The sequence below is a fragment of the Antechinus flavipes genome, chromosome 3, assembly GCF_016432865.1.
Source record: "Antechinus flavipes isolate AdamAnt ecotype Samford, QLD, Australia chromosome 3, AdamAnt_v2, whole genome shotgun sequence".
Lineage (NCBI taxonomy): Eukaryota > Metazoa > Chordata > Mammalia > Dasyuromorphia > Dasyuridae > Antechinus > Antechinus flavipes.
Window position 1 is genome coordinate 140,977,994 of NC_067400.1, and position 23,234 is coordinate 141,001,227.

The following is a 23,234-nucleotide window of genomic DNA, read 5'->3' on the forward strand; positions in this document are numbered from 1 at the left end:
TTAGAAATATAAAATTTCCCCTAAGAAGTGCTTTGGTAGCATCCCATAGGTTATATGTTGTCTCATTATTGTTATTCTCTTGGATGAAATTATGGATTGCTTCTATGATTTGTTTTTTGATCCACCCACTCATTTTTAAGAATCAGATAGTTTAATATTCAATTGATTTTTAGTCTATAATTCCCTGCCCCTTTGTTGTATATACTTTTATTGCTTTGTGGTCTGAAAATGAAGCATTTACTATTTATGCTTTTCTGCATTTGGTTGTGAGGTTTTATGTCCTAATAGTCATTTTTTGGTGAAAGTGCCATTAGTTGCTGAGAAAAAGATGTATTCTTTTCTGTCCTTTTTCAGTTTTCTCCAGAGGTTTATCATACCTAGGCTTTCTAGGATTCTATTAACCTCCCTAGTTTCTTTCTAGTTTATTTTGTGGTTAGATTTGTCAGATTTGAGAGGGGAAGCTTGAGGTCCCATATTAATATAGTTTTGCTGTCTTTCTTTCTCTATCTGGTTTAACATCTTCTCTAAGAATATGGCTGCTCTACAACTTGTTATAAACATATTTAGTATGATTACTACTTCATTGTTTATGGTACTCTTTAACAAGATGTACTTCCCTTCTTTATCTTCTTTAGTTAGCTCTATTTTTTACTTTTGTTTTATCTGAGATCAGAATTGTCATCCCTGCTTTTCTTCAGCTTTATGTTCCACCCTTTTATCTTTACTTTCTGTGTCACTCTATGTCAAATGTATTATTTTAAACAACATATTATAAAATTCTGTTTTTTTAAATCCACTCTGTTGTTCCTTCCGTTGTATGGCAGGGTCCATCCCATTCACATTCACAATTATGATCACTAGCTTTTTATTTCCCTCCATCCTATTTTTTTCTCTGTATATACTTTTATTTCCCCTTTCTACCCCATTCTTAGTTCTGTTATTTCCCCTCAGCTCCACTACCTTATCTCTTCTGAACCCTTCCCGCTTCCTTAGTAGATTTTTAACTCTCTCCACTCACTACTTTATCTTCTATCATCCTTTCTCCCCTTCTATTACCTTTTCCTCTAGTGTTTTTGCCCTCCTTTCCCTTCTGGCATTCCCTTTTCTTCCCTGTTTCTCATTCTAATTCTTTACAGGGATAAATAAATTCCATTACTCAATTGAATGACTAAATTATTCTCTCTTAGAATCAAAACACATGAGATCAAGGTTCAGACAGTGCTCCTCTGCTTCCCTTTGTCCTCACAATTGTAACAGGTCTTTGGAGTCTCTTTGTGTGAAGTAATTGTTCCATTATACTCCTTTTTTCCACTACAAACTTTTATCAATCCTTAATGTCTTTTTCTTTGATAGTATCACATCAGAGTCCATCTAGAACCACCCCCTCTGTCTGTCCCAATGATAGATACAATTCTTAACAGTTACAGATACCACTTTTCCATCTAGGGATGTAATCAATTTAACGTTTAAATGATATCTATTTCCCCCCCGTTTATCTTTTTCACCCTTCTTTTGAGTCTTGTGTTTGTAGACTATTTTTTTTTTTGTTTGTTTAGCTCTGTTTTTTCCAATAGAAATGATTGAAAGCCTTTTCATTACAGCTTCAGCCCCTTCCCTGAAAGATGATGCTGTGTCTTGCTGGGTAATTCAAAGAAAGATGTTTCTTTGCTGTAACCCTAGGTCTTTGCCTTTCAGAACATGTTATTTTAGGTCCTCTGATCCTTTATTGTAGAAGTTGGCAGATTGTGAGTAATCCTGATTATTATACCTTGGTATTTGAAGTGTTTTGGGGTGGCAACCTGCAGTATTTTTTTCTTGAGGTTGTAGTTCTGGAGTTTTGCAGCAATGTTTCTTGGGGTTTTTCTTGTAGGATCTCTTTCTGAATGTGATCATTGAATTCTTTCAGTTACTATTTAATGATTATTTTTCCCTCTGAATCTAAAATATTAAGGCAGTTTTCCTTAATGATCGTTTGAAGAATATTTTCCAGGCTCTGTTCTTGGTCATGGGCTTCAGGTAGGCCAGTGATTTTTAAATTGTCTCTTCTGAATTTTTTTTATTTCTTTTTCTTTCTTTCTTCTTTTTTTTAATTGAAACTTTTTATTCACAAAGCATATACATGGGTAATTTTTTCAACATTGATCCCTGCATAACTCCTTGTCACAAATTTTCCCCTTCTTCCTCCCATCCCTTCCCCAATCCAGCAGGCAGTCCAATACATGCCAAATATGCTGAAATACATGCCAGATCTAATATGTGTCTACATATTCACACACGCATCTTGTTTTGGCAAGAAAAATCAGATCAAGAAGGAAGAAAAAGAAAAACTAAGAAAAAAGAAACAAAATGCAAGCAAATAATAACAGAGAAAGTGAGAATGCTATGCTGTATTCCACCCTCTGTTCCCATGGTTCTCTCTCTGCATGTAGATAGTTCTCTTCATCACTGCCCAAGTGGAACTGGTCTGAATCATCTCAATGTTGAAGAGAGGCATTTCTATCAGAATTGATCATCATATAGTCTTGCTGTTGTTGTGTATAATGATTTGCTGGTTCGGCTCATTTCACTTTACATCAGTTCATGTAGGTCTCTCCAAGCCTCTCTGAAATCATCCTACTGGTCATTTCTTACAGAACAATAATATTCCATAGCATTTTTATACCACAACTTATTCAGCCATTCTCCAATTGATGGGCATCCACTCAGTTTCCAGTTTCTTGCCATTATGAAATGGGCTGCCACAAACATTTTTGCACATGTGGGTCTCTTTCCCTCTTTTAAGATCTCTTTGGGATATAATCCCAATAGAAACATTTCTGGATCAAAGGATACGGACAGTTTGATAAGTTTTTGAGCGTAGTTCCAAACTGTTCTCCAGAATGGTTGGATCCATTCACAGTTCCATCAAAAAATGTATCAATGTCCCAGTTTTCCCATATCTCCTTCAACATTCGTCATTATCTTTTCCTCAATCTGACAGATGTGTAGTAATATCTCAGAGTTGTCTTGATTTGCATTTCTCTAATCAATAGTGATTTGAAGCACCTTTTCATGTGGCTACAAATAGTTTCAATTTCATCATCTGAAAATTGTTTATTCATTCTGGACCTCTTTTCTAGGCCACCTGTTTTTCCACTGAAGCATTTCATATTTTCTTACTTTTTTTTTTTTTTCATTTTTTTGTTTGACTGATTTTTGCTGTCCCACAGAGTTTTTAGCTTCCATTTGCCCTATTCTAGTTTTTAATGTGTGATATTCTTCAGTTACTTTTTGCAGCTCTTTTTCCATTTGGTTAATTCTACTTCTGATGGTGTTGCTTTCTTCAGACAATTTTTTCCCTTTCTTTTCCAAGCTGTTGACTCTCTCATGCATATTTGTAATATTCTTTCTCATTTTCCTTCTACTTTTCTTATTTGTCTTTTAAAGTCTTTTATGAACACTTCAAGAAGACTCTTTGGGCTTGAGACTAATTTACATCATTCTTTGAAATTTCTTCTGTGCATGTTTTGTCCTCATTTGAGTTTATGTTTTTGCCTGCTCTGTCATCATGGTAGCTTCCTATGGTCAAGGTACTTCTCTGTTTCTTGCCTATTTCTTTCTTTCTTTCTTTCTTTCTTTCTTTCTTTCTTTCTTTCTTTCTTTCTTTCTTTCTTTCTTTCTTTCTTTCTTTCTTTTTTCTTCTTCTTCTTCTTCTTCTTCTTCTTCTTCTTCTTCTTCTTCTTCTTCTTCTTCTTCTTCTTCTTCTTCTTTGCTTTGAGTGCAGGAGTCCCTTCTGTTTGCATGGAAGAGCTTTACCTGCTCTTTTCCGAAAACACCCTAGTTTTCCCAGAGTTTGCCTTCTGAGCTAGATTTAGAAATAGCCCCATTGATTTTCTCTTCTACAGATTCAGCACTGATGGTCTTAGATGCTGATATGTTGTGACTAAACACTTTTACTGGCTTTCCCAGACTCTGTATGAGCTGAGTTGAACATCCTTTTCACCCCAGTCAGACTAATCTTTCTTGAAGTTTTTCCTGTGTATCTTGAGCTGCACAGTAGTTTCATTCCATAAAACTCTGCTCAGAGACTTTGTTTCTCTATTCACTATGTCATGATACTATTATATTACAAATAGAAAGGATAGAACATGAAAATATTTGGTATGCACTGAATTAATTTAGTAAACCTAATAAACAAACAGTAAATACTAATAAATATTACACAGTACATTACTTTTTTAAGTTTTGCTACTATATATCCTTATATAAGTTAAAATTAATCGATATTTCCAGAGTTAATTTCTTTATCTGTGAGATGAATATATTGAATCAGATGATCTTGAACATAACTTTTCACCAACATAATGCCTGTTTTAAGCAGAGCTTTATACAATATAGTTGTATTTTAGAAATAAGAGAGGACTTGCCCATTAAGTGGACTTAGAACTGTGTCACCTAAATAATTGAACCTTTAATTTAATTGCTTTTAATGTTGTTAATTTAAGAAAATTTCAGTGTATTCCTCAATAAAACAAAACCTTAACCCAGTCATATCATTTAATATTGAGATCAGATAAAATTAGAAAACTATAAAACAAGGAAATTTTTATAACCCATGTAGTTTGCCTTTGCAACTTCCTCTGCAATCTATAAGCTTATATAAATTCCTAGAGCACAGAGAGATTAAATAACTTATCCAAACTCTCACATTCAGTTTAGTCTTAAAACACTTGAACCTAAATTTTCCTGGCTCCAAAGCCAATTCTTCATCTACTTTATTAGACCGCATATCATCAACAAACATTTAATGGGAAACTGCTTTGTAACAGGTCTGTGCTAAGCACTGGGTATACAAAGAAATGCAAATAGAATAAAACAGACAAAAACTCAATCCCTACTCCCCAGAAGATCATAGGCTAGTGACAGAAAAGGTATACAAGCAACTCTGTGCAAAAAAGATAAATATTAGGTAAATCTGATATTATCTAGAGAGAGGGCACTAAAATTTAAGGAAGACTGGAAAAAATTTTTTCTTTGTAGGAATTGAAACATTATCTGAGATTTGAAGCTACGGAAACCAGGAGACAGAAATAAGCAGGAGTGAGTTCTCCATATGGGAGATAGTCATAAAAATATCTGGAGTTGGGAGATGGAGTGCTATATGGGAGTAGCAGCAAGGATGTCAATATCATTTGATTGCATTATGTGAGTGTATATAAAGTGCAAGAAGATTTTAAAAAATAGAAAGCATCTAGGCTATAAATGATTTTAAAAGCCAGAGCATTTTCTTTCTGATCCTTGGGGAAATATAAAGCCACTGAAATTGATTGAACAAGGTTAGGGGGCAGCATAAGGTGATGAATGCATTGTAGTATTAAGTTTTTGTTTTTGTTTTTGTTATTCCCAAGAGTTATAATATACAATAGCCAATGGGAAAGGGAACTAGTCTTGCTTACAAGACAAGTACATTTTTTAAATTAAAACTTTTTATTTTCAAAACATATGCATGAACAGTTTTTTAACATTAATCCTTGCAAAACATTGTCTTCCAAATTTACCCTTCCTTCCCCCATGCCCTTTCCTAAATGGCAAGCAATCCAATATCTATTAAACATATACAATTCTTCTCTCTATATATTTAGATAATTATCATGCTGCACAAGAAAAAAATAAAATTAAAAAGAAAACAAGCATGAGAAAGAAAACAAAATGCAAGGAAACAACAACAAAAAGAGTAAAGATACTATGTTGTGATCTACCCTCAGTTCCCACAGTCCTCTCTCTGGGAGTAGATGGCTTTCTTCATCACAAGATCATTGAAACTGGCCTGAATAGTCTTATTGTTGAGAAGAGCCACATGCATTAGAATTGATCATCATATAATCTTGCCATTGCCACATACAATGAAATCCTGATTCTGCTCATTTCACTTAGCATTAGTTCATGTAACTCTTTCCAGCCTTTCTAAAACCATCCTGCAGATTTTTCTTATAGAACAGTAATATTCCATAACAATTATAGAATATAACTTATTCAGCCATTCTCCAATTGATGGGCATCCACTCAGTTTCAAGTTTCTTGGCACTACAAAAAGGATTGACAAAAACATTTTTTCACAAATGGGTCCCTTCCCCTCCTTTATGATACCTCTGGGTACAAACCCAATAAAAACACTGCTTATTATTATATTATTTTTTCTAGATCTGTAAAAACAATTTCTTGAGAGATTGATTGATATGACACTGAATGAGTAGATTAATTTAGATAATATTGTCATTTATATTACATAAATTCAACTTATCCATGAGCACTTGATATTTTTCTAATTGATTAGATCTGACTTTATTTATGTGGAAAGTGTTTTATAATTGTGTTCTTTTAGTATCTGAGCCTTGGCAGGCAGACTTCCATTTAAAATAACTACAATTATTTAAAATACAATTTCTCTTTGTATCTCTTGCTGCTGTACTTTCTTGGTAAAATATAAAAATGCTTACGATTTATGTGGACTTATTTTGTATCCTGCCACTTTGCTAAAGTTGAGAATTGTTGCTAATAATTTTTTAAGTTGATTTTCTAAGTTTACCATCATATCTTGTGCAAAGAGTGACAGTTTGATTTCCTATTATGTACTCTAATTCATTTAATTTCTTTGTCTTCTCTTATTACCAAAGCTAATATTTCTAATACAATCTTGAATAGTAATGGTCATAGTGGGCTTTCTTGTTTCACCCCTCATCTTATTAGGAATGGTTTAGGAATGTGATGATTTTAAATAGATGCTATTGATCATTTTAAGGAAAAGCATATTTATTTGTATTTTTTTTAGTGTTTTTAATAGGAAGGAGTGTTGAATATCATCAAATTATTTTTCTGCATCTGTTGAGATAATCATATGTTTTTGGTAGTTTGATTGTTGATATAGTCAATTACACTACTAGTTTTCCTCATATTGAACATATCCTTCATTCCTGGTATACACCCTACCTAGTCATAGTATATTATCCTATGGATGACTTCCTGTAATCTCTTTGCTATTTTATTTAAGATTTTTGGTCAACATTTATTATGGAACTTGGTCTATAATTTTTTTCTCTGTTTTGACCCTACCTGGTTATGATATCAGCATTATATGTTTCATAATAAGAATTTGATAGAACCCCTACTTTTCCTATTTTTTCAAATAATTTTCATAGTATTGGAATTAATCATTCTTTAAATTTTTGGTAGAATTCACATGTAAATCCATCTGTTTCTGGGAGTTGATTAATAATTTGTTCAATTTCTTTTTCTAAAATGGCACTATTTAAGTAATTTATTTTCTCTTCTGTTAATCTATTGAATTTATATATTTTTGAGCATTTTTCTACTTCACTTAGATTATCAGATTTATTGCCATATAGTTGGGCAAACTAACTCCTAATTATAGCTCTAATTTCCTCTTCATTAGTGAAAAGTTTTACCTTTTTGTTTTTGATACTAACAATTTTATTTTATTTTTTCTTTTTGCTAATCGAATTAATTAAAGTTTTATCTATTTTTTGGTTTTATCATGAAACTGACTTTCAGATTTGTTTATTAGTTCAATAGTTTTCTTACTTTCAATTTTATTAATCTCCCCTTTTATTTTTAGAATTTCAAATTTGATATTTAATTGGAGGGTTCTTTTTTATTTGTTCTTTTTCTAACTTTTTTTAGTTCCAAGCCCAGTTCATTGAACTTCTCTTTCTCTATTTTATGCAAGTAAGTATCTAGAGATATAAATTTTCTGCTAATAACTGCCTTGGTTGCAACCATAAATTTTGGTAAAAATCATAATTATCATTCTCTTGGATGAAATTATTGATTGTGTCAATGATTTGTTGTTTCAACCACTCATTCTTTAGGATTAAATCATTTAGTTTCCCATTTATTTTTGGTGTATTTCCCCCTAACTTTTTTTTTTTTTTGCATGTAATTCTTCTTGTGTCATGATCCCAAAAATGAATTTACTATTTCTGCCTTTCTATATTTGATTTTGAAGTTTTTATGCCCTAATACATGGTCAATTTTGTTGTAGCTTCCACGTATGGCTGAGAAAACAGTATATTTCTTTCTGTCTCCATTCAATTTTAGCTTCAACCTTTCCTTTCCCCTTTCCCCTTTTTCTTCCCCATGGGGTGAGACAACCTTCTCTGTGAATTTAAATGTGTCTGATATTCTTTCTTTGAGCCAAATCTGATGAAAGTAAGATTACCCAATGCTCATCCTCCCCTCCCTGCTTCTTCCTTCAATTGTGTAAAATTCTTTAACAATCAGTTATCAGTTGTGTAAACATAGCCATATCATTCAACCTAAAGTTACTTCATCAGAATAGATTAAAAATAAAATAACAAGGACAAAAACTATAACAAAAGGAGCAAATCATTCTACTGTCTACCTGGTGACTTTGTGAGAGTGAAAAAAAAGGTTTTCAATTTTAAAGTATTGTTAAAATGAGCTTAGTTTATTAATCTTCTGAATATGATTTTGATAACTTCATTACAAATATATTGTTTATAGTGCAGAAATGTATTTCAGAAATTAGTGCCTTTCCTATAAAATCACACTAAACAATAATTATTGATTTTTTAAAAAGAAAATAATTTTCGGGAAGGAGATATTAACCCAAGTAACTTCAAGTCAAAAATAAAATTAGAAATTTGCTGAGAAAATGATTTATCATTTAATTTTTTTTTTCTTTTTTGGAGTGTTTACTAGAATAATTGGTAGTAACATTATCATTATTTAAATGATAACAGAAATTAAAGGAAACCAAACAAACAAAGCAGTATATTATTTGACTGAGAATGTTCTGATTCGAAGCACAAACTAAGACAGTGATTCGATTTTTAAACTACCATAGGGAAGAGGAATAGCAAATTTGCTTAGCCGCATGTTATTTTGCTCTGATTAAATAGAGCCTTGACATTAAATTTTCAAGCTCCATTCAAATTGTCCTTCAGGATCTGCTCATCCCCATTTCAAGGAACAATCAAGAAAGATTATTATAATAATCTTCAGTGCAAACTATTACCTGTATGGAAGTGAGATTTTTTAAAGTAAACATAGGCACTATTAAGAAACTTTTCCCCATTTTGTTTACTTACCTCATTTTAGCAAATAATACATTTTAAGGATAAAGCAGATTTGAATGCTAACTTTGTAAAGGTCTTTATTCTTCTAAATCAGGTTAATTGCGATGGTATTGTTCTTTTCTAGTCTACAATGAAAAAATTCCTTTCCAAAGAAGATCAACAGTTTTTTGCAATTTATAATCTTAGTTTCCTGAACACTAATAGATATAATGACTTGCCCCAGATTATAAATTCACAACACATAGGAAGTAGAATATAAACTTCTTGTATATTTTGAGCAATATTCTAACATGCAGATGAGGTTAGTTCACCTCTCTTTAAAAAATGCATTGAAATTTAATTGCAAATTAATGAGTTCAAAGAATGAAAAAGCTTAGGACTTTTACATCACAACCTAGTAACCTGAATATAAGACAACCATAAGAAAGTGAAGACACAAAGTAGCTGGGTGACACAGTGAATAGAGCACTAGTCCTGGAATCAGACATTTAGTTGCTGTGTAACTTTGGACAAGTCACTAAACCTCTATTCTTCTTTCTCCCTTCCAACCTCTCCCCCCAAAAAAGAAAAACTCAAAACTTCTTAAATGCTTGATTTAAAGAATGCTATAGTTAATTCAGAAACAAGGAAGCTTAGCTCAGCTGAATCAATTCAGAGTATTCTCTAAATAAATAAAAAATATATAGATTGTGTGCTTAAAAACTTTGATATTTTAGATTATATAAATATTGATAGTGATATAGATATAAATAACAATTTCCTATAAATTAGTTTAGATGTGATATAGATTAGATATAAATATATTATGCAAATATATTATATAAGTAAATTTATAATATAAATATACTATTTATATACACATGTTATATATATACTTATACACTCACTAAAATAACTCTTTTTTTCTTGCTCTCCTCTCCCTCCCCCAGTCTTCCCTTTCTCTCTCTGTCTCTCTGTCTCTCTCTCTCTCTTGCTCTCTGTCTCTCTCTTCTCTCTCTCCTCTCTCTCTCTCTCTCTCTTCTTTCTCTCTCTCTTTCACACACACACACACACACACACACACACACACACACACACACACTATTCCGCAATCATGATGAGCAAATCTTCTTTTGTTAACTGTTGAAAGACCTAATAGTATCCCCTTTCATTCTAATATCAGACTTAAACAGCCAGGGTTTGGTCTGAGACACAGAATATAAATTCTTCAGATCTTTCTGGATTCAAGGTTAGTCTTCATTCTACTTCTATCCCTTTTCTCTCACCAAACAAACAAACAAAAAAAATCATCAAAATTACTAATATAATCGAAGTAAACTTTGTGTAGGGACGGAAGGGTGGAGGTTTAGGGTATTAGATGAATGCAAGTCATCTATTAACTTATACTACAAAGAATGTGGGAGTGATTAGCCTGAAATATTGACATTGAATGGAAACTGTCTTAAAAATATCACTGAAGGGATATATGGTTAGAAAAGGAGGTGAGCTGATTGTGTCATTCAGGTAAGAGGAAATAGGTGGATGATTTATGACTACTGGTACTCTATTCTGCAACCTAAAGGAAGGCTCCTAGCACAATGAGCAGGCTTCTATAAGATTTATGGTAAGATATAATCAAGTTTCACAATATTAGAGAGCTGGAACAGCTGAACTCTGTACCTTTAAAAGGAATAGGAATATAAATGAGATCAGGTTAAGTGAAACTTTGAAGAACTTTTATGAAAATAATAGTACACAATTTCAAATGAGATTTCTCAACTTTTATTTGAAGCTGGCGTTCTGGAGAAAGACAATAGTATAAACAAAAACAGCAAAATTGATGGAATTCTGAATGTGCCAGTTTAAAAATTAACTGTGTCTTTATTTGTCGTTTAGTTTTTCTGCATTTTAGTTTCCTCATCTATAAAATGGGGAAAATTATATTGGTTCTCTGATTTTTAAAAGGTTATTGTAATGATGGGAACAACTAATATATGTAAATCATTTAGTAAAATTTAAAGCATAACAGGTAATAAAAGACTATTTTATTATATTATAACCTGCTAGTACAATTTCATTTAACCATTGTTTAAAAATGTATATATTTTTAATATTCTCACTCCAATAAAAGTGCTGTCAAAATTACTTTATTGAAAAGTAATTAACAAAAAAAAAGTCAAATTCTTCTCCTTAACAACACTTTATAATCAAATAATTGAAGTTTTGAATAAGGAATATAGGAGTGATTATTCCCCCTTCTTCTCTCCCCCTCCCACCTCCCCTCCCTACTACACACACTCCTGTAATTTCCTTACCTAGTTAGGAGCAGTTGTTTTAGTTTCAAAGGCTTTGCTTCCCACAGACTAGCTGAATGACAGCAGACAGCTCTTTAAAAACAAAATGCCATCAAGAAAATAAGCAGTCAGCCTGGGGCCAGGTACAAACATTTCCCAAAGTGACAAAGTTCAGAAAAATATTATCTAATAAAGTAAAGTACAGGTTGCAAGCAGTCAGAAGAATCCATTTAAGTTGGGCCTGGAGATCCTTCCCAAAGGACTTTCTGAAGAAACTTAACAATATTTTAAAGTCCAGAGTTGTTGGCATTTAACTCAGATTTCCCAAAGGGTCCATGCAAGAGTAGAAAATAACAAAAGAGTAAAAATCTACAAAAAGGGTGCTAATTCTTATATTTAAACTCGGAAAATAATGAGCAGTGATTTTGTTCTGATTATTGTCCTGTGCAAATAAATTAGTTAGCAAATTTTTTTTTTTTTTAATAATTTCTCAGTATGAACTACTAAATAAAATACAGGTTCTAGAAATAGGCACTCTGGTAAAATAAATTTTTAGACTTTACCTAAAGATATTTGGCATATCATGTTACAAAAGACTTCCTAAGAACTTTATGGAAGTCTTATGTTTTCTAGTATATAGTACAAAGTAAAAATATAAAATCTTTAGGGACTCCCTGTAGCCTAAAGGAAAAAAAAAATACCAACTCTTTAATTTGACATTTAAAATCATTCACAGGGTATTTTCCCAGGTTTATTTCATGTGAGTCCCCTTTGAAATATCCATTCTTTAGGCTTATTGAACTACTTGTTCTCTGTTCATTATCCATCTCTACTACTTTGCATAGATTCCCTCAATGCCAATAGTACCACTCATATCCAACAAATATTCAGAATTCCTGGATTCCTATAAGAACTGGTTCCTTATCTTTCTAGTTATTGCTTTTCTCCTCCTCACATTGTCATCTAGTCAATTACCTGTTTTAATGATAAATTTTTACCTGTCCCCTAGCAAGAATATTAAACTCTTTGATGTCAAGAAGGGTTTTTACCCATGTTTTACATAATGGTTACTAAAAATACTTATCATTTATATTGCATTGCAATAGAACATTTATATATGGAATATTTTCTTTATTACACAAATATGTTTTGTTTAATAGTAAACTGGTATATCTGGTGTTGTAGGAAAATAATTGAAAGGCAAATAAGGCAATACAATGATACTACACAAAATTATTTAATTCATTGAAAGCATTATATCATCTCTTTTTTAATGTTCCTTGTAAAAAAATTATCTTCAGAAGGGTCAGTTTAGGTAGAAGGATAAGTACATTCAGATAAATTCAAGGAAAAAATATTATTTTCATAACTCTATCATATCATATTGTATTATCATAAAATGGTTCCCCAATTAGTAAATCTGCCAGAATATATTATTGAATATATGAATGAGAAGATTGCAACTTTTAGAAATGTTGACACATAGATATTTCTAATTATGTCTTGCTTTTTCTATGCATGTGGATAATTGAATTTGTGTGTTAATTTTAAACATTTTTCTCAATTGTAGCCAGAGAATATATCCATATATTGAATTTGGAATGTTGAGTTTAATGCTAGCATCATTAGCTACATTAAAATAGAAATGTATTCTCACAAAAAAGCAAGGAAAAATGGATTAAAGAATCATTCTGCTCTCTCAAGTTTTACATTAATAATGTATATCTTTAATTATCCATGGAAAGAAGGATTAATCCAATAATTTATTCTGGTGGAAAAAGATAAATTTAATGAGGTGCTGTTATAACAAGCCAAATAGTAAACCTATTTATGAAACAGAAAGAAATAAAAACTACAGGGAAAAATTCTTCAAGACAAAAAATATTTTTCATCATCCTTGTACTGTAAAGCTGAATTTGAAAGCAATCTTAATGTGACACACAACAGAACAAACAAAATATCCAAAATATCTGGGTTTGAGAATCTCACCATAAATACATAGAGATACAAACTGTGATTCAAAATATACTCATAATTTTGTAATGTTATTTATATAGCCTGAATTATGCCTCAACTATTTCAGATCTGGAATTGATTTTGGCTTTATCTACATACAAATCATGTCCTTTTTCATAAGAAATCATTAATATTCCCATAGAGATTGTTTTATTATTTTATCATATAATTTCCTTTATAAGAAGTTAATTTAAGGATTGTAATTATCTCCAATTTTATAATCCTGAATTCTCATGATCAAAGCATGGTGATAATAATGTTGAACATTTTCTTAGTATGTTTATCTTATATTTGAAGCTTTTTTGAACTCAGTTATTAAACTTATTTTGTATTTATAAATTTGTTTTCATTTATACATCTATTAACACATGTAATATGTAAGCAATATATATTAATATATGGGTACAAATATTATTTTTTCCAATAGAATTTAAGCTCCATGAAAGTGGAACTTGTTTCATTTTAGTCATAGTTTCAGAACCTAGCACTGGTACTTGGTTCTTAGTAGGCATGTAATGGAAGCTTGATAAATTGAAATTCATAAAAGGTATAAAAAGGATTACTCTTTAAAAATGTAATCTTCTCCACTTTCCATTTATAGTAATGTTGATTAATAACTCATTCCAGAGATGTCTAAACAGTGAACTTATGAGGTGATTAGTTCATAGAACTTCATCTCTAAGAGTAGGGCAGAAAATACAAATGGTAACCAAATGTCTACTCTCTCTCCCTCCATTTATCCTTTTTGTCTTTTTGTTGTCTCTTTCTCACCTCCCTTACAAATCTGACACAAATTTTAGATTTTTGAGGGATTGTTATGGTAATTTTAATGTACTCTGTATTTCCATTTCTAAAACAATAGTTCATTATATTTCAATGTATTTGTCATTAATAGTTATTAAAAGGACACAATTCTATTAATCAATTTTAATAAATATTAAATAAAAGTAAAAGAGAATTACAAGAAGGGAAGCATTAAATCTATTGTCTCATTACACATGATGTACTCTCTCAACTAATACAAACAACAACTTTGGGAAAAGTAGTCAAATATATTCATAGCATATGTTAGCAAAAATTTCACTTAATCAAAATAAATAAATAGAAATCATGTATTGGCTCATACCTCCAGCACTTCCCTTCCAGGAAGGAATATGTTTTCTTTTCTCATGAAGAAATCTCTTTAACTGAGTACAACACACACACACATACACACACACACATACACACACACATGACCCATCCAGCAGGTCATCAAAGTGTGGGTCCTGAGGCTGGATATTTGTCTGTGAGGCTATTGCCTGAAAAGGGATGGGGTTAGAAATGAGGAGGGAGACAAGTTGAGATGGAGTAAAGTCTCAGTTTAATGAATGAAGAGGGTCTAATTAAATATGATTTCTGAGTGGGGGGTTGCAATGAGAAGAATGTCGGACCATAGGTGTGGCTGACATCCTGGGGTATACCCCTTATCTAGATCCTGGGCGGAGATGACCGATTTTTTGGGACACACATTATCTTATCTCAGGAATTTAGGGTATATTGTTTGTTAACCACACAGGTAGTCACGTTCTTGGCTTCTTTTGTTTCCTGGGGTGCCTGTAGGCACTGAGGTATAGGTGGGTCTTTTATGCCTGGTCTCTAACATACCCCCCTTTCTATTTATATATGGGTGGGAGGCCTGTCTTAGGCTATGTAGCTGGTGTCCATATTCAGTACCCAAATAATCCGACCTTAAAGGCCAGGGAAAAGGAGGCAGGACCCCTGTCTTAGGCTATTTGGGCGGCATCCGTCCCAGCACCCCAGCATCAAACTTCCGGGGTGTGCTTCTGGAGAACGGGCCCACAATAATCCTGTCATTGGGTATTCCTGCAGCCAGAGGGTATGATGTTCCTGAAATATGGGGCCACAATAATCCCGTCATTGGCTCACCCACAGCCGGCACAGGGGGACTTCAACCGAGTCCACCATCTGCGATACCAGGGGTCATTCATAACCATGGTAGAAAATTGTAAAGCTGCACCAGGCTCGTTGATGTTGAGGTTTTAACAAAATAAGGGATTCTAAAACTAAAGCATCCAAATTCAATCTGAACTAGTGAGATAGGGGGTGGGGCAAAAGTGCTTAAGGCAAAGTGAATAGGAGCTAGGCGGTCCCATTCTTTCAGGTATTTTGAAAAAATATATACCAGGTTCCCCAATGTTCTATCTCTTCCCCCTTTTTTTCTTCACGGAAAGGAATTATCAAATGACCATTGCCCATATAAATCCCAAGAGTGAATCAAAATCCCTATACATAACAGACTAGTACAGTAGCATTTCCTAAAAATCCCTCAAACATAACAGCAACAGTTACACAGTGTTAACAAATCCCATCCCAAATCTTAAGCACACAGTAATAGATGATCCAGGCAAGGTTTAACAGTCAGTCATCAACCATTCCCAAAGTTCCTTATATCAGTCCAAAGTACACTCGATGCAGGGTCCAGTCCATGGTCTCATTTTTAAAACTGCTGCTTCAGGCTGTGAAGTGATAGGAGGCTCTCATTCCATGCAGAGTGGGTGTGTGCCGTGGTGACAATCAAAGCTGATCAAAGCTGATCCAGGTTCCAGAAGCAAGCCAATATCTGTAATTTGACCAAAATCTAGAGCAAAAACACAAATCTAGCAAATAAAGATTAGATCAGTCTCAGATAGACTCAGTTCACCAGACTGCTGCAAAATATGAGGAGGCCAAAATAAGTTGGCTGGCAGTTTCCTATGTGAAGAGACGAGTTTGCTTTACAGGCCAAGCAAACAGATGCAGTCCCAAGTTGTAACATCAGTGAGGTCCCACAGACCTCTGTTAATTGTCCTCTTATTATGTAGAAACCTTAAAGAAACAAAACACCAATATCCAGTAACAGACAGATGACCAGGCGAACTGCTCAGTTGCCCAAGCATTTAGGATACAATGATTACATATGACCAGACTGAAAATAGCAAGGCATGACATAATTGAATTGCATTACCAGTTTCTATTGACCATTGCTCTGATCAGAGAGATCAGTTACAGAAGGAAAAATGCAAGAACATAATAACACAAGCAGTTGAGTTTTAACAGCTTATCAATCTATTGTCCCAGTAACTGTCAGAGGGTGGAGCTTTAGAACTCCCAAATAGCATTAACTAATTAACTCTAAGCCCAAAAACTTTTACCTCCAATAACAGATGTCATTAATCAAATTTCTGATAACTCTTAAACAATTATTTATCATAACCTTGTAGTAATAACAGAAAGAAATTTCATCTCAGTAAGTTCACAACTTAGAACAATTATCATATCTGGGTAGATGTTACATAAGTGAACATTATACATACGAATCATTTTGCTTTTAAAATACCCAATACATAGAAAAATATCCCAAATTGCATATTGTCCATAACAAAAACATTTTCAAAAGGACAAAAAAAAAACTATTATTTTCAGAGGTCTTTTCAATAACCTCAGGATGACCCAATACAATCAATTTAAACTTATACAAAAGACCCAATTCTACATAAAAGAATTCAAGAAGGTTTTTTTTTTTTTAACATAGCAATTAAACTTTTAGTAATATTCCTACCAAAATATGGATCACATTTATGGCCATATTCCTTAAACAAGAAAACCTTTATGTATCAAAAACAAATATTCAATCAATTAACTTAAAAGTAAGCATGTTCTTAAAGATCAGTTTGCTGAACTGGCCGTAATCAGATAAGAAAAAAAACGGCAGGAACATACTTAGGGGGGTGAGGGGAGGAGAGGATTCCACGTGGCCACCCTTCCCCCACTCCTGACCTCCTAGAAAAAACTTCCCTCAGGTTCTCCATTCGATTTTCTACATGGGGATCCTTTTCAAGATTTAGCCCATCAGTTTCCCAACATCAGATTTCTTCCCAAATCTATCCATTTCCAATTTTCTCTTTCTCCCTGGCTACATATTTGAACAATTGTGAAAAAAGAATTTTCCTATCAGATGTTCCTGATGCTACCATAAAGACAGTGGAGGTGGATGGCTCCCTCCCCCCATCTCTTCACCTCTCCCAAAAGATTTTCTTTCACCTTTTTAAAACCATGCAAACCTCTAATTGTTCCTACAAATCAGTCCTTCCTAAATCACCTGCATTCCTTTTTCCTTTTCCCTTCAAAAACCTGTAAGATTCACACTATAGTGAATAGCCCAAACCTCCAAAAACCCACATATGTCCAGCAGAGCTGGTTTTAAAGTATAACTTATGTTAACAAATAACTCAATATATTTCAGAAGGTAACAAAGTGAATCAAACTAATACAGCTGTTTTTAAAAGTTTTTTTTTTTTTTCTTTTACCACATTTCTTCTAACAGCTATTAGCATCTTATCTCCAGAGCTTTTTGTTGCCCAGGCCAGGGTAAGCTTGAATTTTATTGCCCTTTACTCTAGTAGGCTTTTCCTTACTTACAAATTAGTACAACAGGTTAAAAGTTTTAAAATCACAAGCAAATTTTCAAACAACCAATCCCAAATTTCTTAATCATTGTTCATAAAACTTAACAAAGCTTTTAAATCAGCAAAAACAGACTAGGGGCTGTTTCCAGGACCGCCACCCCCAGAGAGAAGTTTGTTTCACCTTTTCCCATTTCAGAATCCAAAGGGGTTTCTGTGAATTTACAAGCCCATTTAGTGTTTTTCTCTGCCTTCACAGAGAATGCCTAGATATTCCATTCAAACTTCTTTCCTTTAATGTTAGTACACTGGTCTTCTAAATGCATATTTTAACTTTCCGAAATTCCAAATCCCTTTCAATCTATTTTTTCCATTTCCCTTTCTCCCTTTGTCTCACAGGCTGCTGCAGTCAGCCAGAGACAGAAAGAGGGAGAGAAAGATTTTTCAAACTTCTTGATATTCTCTAAACCTGCAACACAGAGGCTGAATCCTTATCTTTTACACGCTTGCTACCTTTTAACACAGACACACACAGACAAACGTGGAGCTCCATTTAAAAAATTTTTCCAACCAATAAAACAGACAAATCACACAGAACATAGAACACACATCACACAGACTACACAGTTACAACACTAAACAAACATATAACACATAACATAGACCCAGATATTTTCCAGCGTCCCAGAAAATATCCGTCTCAGAATTTTTATTCTTCAAGGGTCTCACCGCTTTGGGTAATTAATTATCGGGGCGGTAAGAAAGGGCAAGCTGTGAGGAGGTGGAATATACCCTGCGGCCTCACTTTCTAATTCACCAATGTCTGAGGCGCTAAGGGCATCCTGAGTTTCACTTTCATTTTTTACAGGGAGTTTAGGTTCGGGGGCGGGGAAGATGGGGTATGCGAAATTGCTTTCTACGGGGGAGTCCCTTCTTTGGGAAGTGGGGGGTAGGTAGACTTGACGGAAGGGATCTCAATGATCCCTGACGGGGAATTTTTACTCCTCTTTCTAGTCCCCATGAATGCGGCAGATGCTTACTCACCTTTCAGTTGCGGGGCTCTCTGTGGAGCGGTCAGTTACGGGCTCTCTGTGGAGCGGTCTCGTAGTGGTCCGGAAGAACTTCCTCTTAATCTGCCGGGCAAATGTCCAGCCTCGGGGCCCCACGTTTGGGCTCCAAATGACCCATCCAGCAGGTCATCAAAGTGTGGGTCCTGAGGCTGGATATTTGTCTGTGAGGCTATTACCTGAAAAGGGATGGGGTTAGAAATGAGGAGGGAGACAAGTTGAGATGGAGTAAGGTCTCAGTTTAATGAATGAAGAGGGTCTAATTAAATATAATTTCTGAGTGGGGGTTGCAATGAGAAGAATGTCGGACCATAGGTGTGGCTGACATCCTGGGGTATACCCCTTATCTAGATCCTGGGCGGAGATGACCGATTTCTTGGGACACACATTATCTTATCTCAGGAATTTAGGGTATATTGTTTGTTAACCACACAGGTAGTCACGTTCTTGGCTTCTTTTGTTTCCTGGGGTGCCCGTAGACACTGAGGTATAGGTGGGTCTTTTATGCCTGGTCTCTAACACACACACACACACACACACACACACACACACACACACAGAGTCATTGTTTAATAATCTGGTTATACAGAATCCCTAAGCCAATTTCTCTACACAACTTAATCCCTAATTGATAGGCATAACTTATTCTTCATTCTTTAGTTAAATGTTAAACTTCCTGGTCCTGCTTATGTGGAAAAAGCAGTCTGTTGGGCAAGCAAATATATTTTAAGATATTATTACTTATGAGGGTTAAAGGTAACTATATATCTATTTTTATTATTATTTGTAAATTAACATTATAAATCTGGATTGGTCATTCCCAGAATATAGTCTGGGGACTACTGGAGCCTGCATGGGGATTTACAAGACAAAACTATTTTCATAATGGTACTTTGGAAATACTGATAGACATGGACCACACAAACAAAAGTTCTTTGGAACAAGCATTAACATTTTTAAATAGACTAAAGGGGACCTGTGGTGGGAAAACAACATTTGAAAATCTATTATTTTAATCATTTTTTTTTTTTGCATTCCCCCTATGAACAAGAAAGGGTTCTTTCATTATTCTAGTAGAATCTAACACATATCTATATCTACATCTATATCTATATATACACACTTGATTCAATTTTATTTAAACTTTAGATTAGTTTTTGCCTTCTACATACAAATTATCCAGATCAAAAGTAGCATAAATTATGTATGGTAGAGAGAACTCTGGCTTGAAACAAGGTTAACTCAGTGGAAGTGATAAGACATTGGTTATCTAGTTTAGCATATGAGTTTGCTAGTTCAGTATGATTGATTTAATCCTACAATGAGATGTTAACTCAGTGGAATTGATAAGAAATTGGTTATCTAGTTTACATATACCTAGTACTTAGCATGATGATGTAATAGTTATACAGTTGATGTAATTATAATAGGGTATTTAAATCGAGGAAAAAATCAGCTACAGAGATTCTATCTTTGATAAACATCTCCTGCCTCCTGTACTTTAGGAGAGACTAGTTCAGACTGGGAGACTGAAAGAGACAATAAAGACTTTGGACTCTATTCCTGACCATTCTCATGATTATTATTCTCTTAAGACCAAGGCTTGTCCGAAGGCCCTCCAGAAAGCTAACCAGGACATTACAATGTACATCTACATGCACCTCTCTATACATACATGTGTTATGTCTATGAATACATATATGTACATATAAGATACATACACATGAATTTTTATAATTAAGCTTTTCATTTTTCTTTTCAATTCAAATGGCAATAATCATACACACAAAAATGTCATTGAATCCTATTTAAGAATATAGTTCTTGGAGGATTCTGGGAAGATGGCAGAGTAGGTCAATAAATTTCAAATTCTTCAGATTTCTCCCACAAATAGAACAAATGTGCACAGAGTGAACACAGATTGGTGAAACACAAAGAAGACTTGGGGAGAATAGGGGACATTCCATGAAACAAAAGAAAGATCCCAGACTTAAAATTAACCAGTGTGAAATGCAAACAACTCAAGATTAGTTCCACAGAAATAGCAAGGGGGTATCCTGGGGCAAGCTGTGTTGATTCAAGCTTCAGTCAAACCAAAGGAATTTTCACCCCCCTGGACAGCATTGGTGTGGGGAAAGAAAAAAAGTGTTTAAGGCTGGAAGATTGAATAAACCTTATCTGTTTAGAAATACCAGGACAATTGACCCACACCTAACACCAAATAGCAAGTTAAGGTGGGAGGGGGTCCATGGTTTAGACAAAAAGAGTGATATTATAAAAAAAAAATTAGAAGAACATAGGATAATTTACCTCTCACATCTGTGGAGAAGAAAGGAATCTGTGAACCTAAGAAGTACTAGAACTCATTATTGAACACCAAATAGATAATTTTGATTATATTAAGTTGAAAAGTTTTTGGACCAATAAAACAAATGCAGACAAGTTTAGAAGGAAAGTAATAAATTGCGAAAACATATTTACATTTAAGGATTCTGATAAAGATTTCATTTCTAAAAATATATAGAGAATTCACTCAAATTTATAAGGATTCAAGCAATTTTCCAATTGAAAAATGGTGAAAGGATGTGAACAGACAATTTTCAAATGAAACTGAATCCTATTTAAGAATATAGTTCTTGGAGGATTCTGGGAAGATGGCAGAGTAGGTCAATAAATTTCAAATTCTTCAGATTTCTCCCACAAATAGAACAAATGTGCACAGAGTGAACACAGATTGGTGAAACACAAAGAAGACTTGGGGAGAATAGGGGACATTCCATGAAACAAAAGAAAGATCCCAGACTTAAAATTAACCAGTGTGAAATGCAAACAACTCAAGATTAGTTCCACAGAAATAGCAAGGGGGTATCCTGGGGCAAGCTGTGTTGATTCAAGCTTCAGTCAAACCAAAGGAATTTTCACCCCCCTGGACAGCATTGGTGTGGGGAAAGAAAAAAAGTGTTTAAGGCTGGAAGATTGAATAAACCTTATCTGTTTAGAAATACCAGGACAATTGACCCACACCTAACACCAAATAGCAAGTTAAGGTGGGAGGGGGTCCATGGTTTAGACAAAAAGAGTGATATTATAAAAAAAAAATTAGAAGAACATAGGATAATTTACCTCTCACATCTGTGGAGAAGAAAGGAATCTGTGAACCTAAGAAGTACTAGAACTCATTATTGAACACCAAATAGATAATTTTGATTATATTAAGTTGAAAAGTTTTTGGACCAATAAAACAAATGCAGACAAGTTTAGAAGGAAAGTAATAAATTGCGAAAACATATTTACATTTAAGGATTCTGATAAAGATTTCATTTCTAAAAATATATAGAGAATTCACTCAAATTTATAAGGATTCAAGCAATTTTCCAATTGAAAAATGGTGAAAGGATGTGAACAGACAATTTTCAAATGAAACTGAATCCATTTCTAGTCATATGAAAAGGTGCTCTAAATCACTATTAATCAGAAAAATGCAAATTAAGACAACTCTGAGGTACCACTACACACTTCTCATGTTGGCTAAAGTGACAGGAAAAGATAATGATGAATGTTGGAGAGGATGTGGGAAAACTGGGACACTGATACATTGTTTCTGGCATTACAAACTGATCTAGCCATTCTGGACAGCAATTTGGAACTATACTCAAAAAGTTATCAAACTGTGTATACCCTTTGATTCAGCAGAATTTCTACTGAGCTAATATCCCAGAAAAATCTTAAAGGAAGGAAAGGGACCTACATGTGCAAAAATGTTTGTGGCAGCCCTTTTTTATAGTGGCAAGAAAGTAGAAAATAACTGGATGCCCATCAGTTGAAGAATGGCTGAATAAGTTATGTTATGGAATGTTATGGAATATTATTGTTTTATAAGAAACAATCAGCAGAGAAACTGGAAATTGAATGGGTGCCCATCAATTGGTGAATGGTTGGGTAAATTGTGGTATATGAATGTTATGGAATATTATTGTTCTGTAAGAAATGACCAGCAGGATGAATACAGAGAAGCTTGGAGAGACTTACATGAACTGATGCTAAGTGAAATGAGCAGAATTAGGAGATCATTATATACTTGAACAACAATGATGTATAAGAATGTATTCTGATGGAAGTGGATTTCTTTGACAAAGAGAGCTAACAGTTTCAATTGATAAATGATGGACAGAAGCAGCTACATTCAAAGATAGAACACTGGGAAATGAATGTGAACTATTTGCATTTTTGTTTTTCTTCCCAGGTTATTTTTATCTTCTGAATACAATTCTCCCTGTGCAACAAGAGAACTGTTCGGTTCTGCAAACATATATTGTATCTAGGCTATACTGCAACATA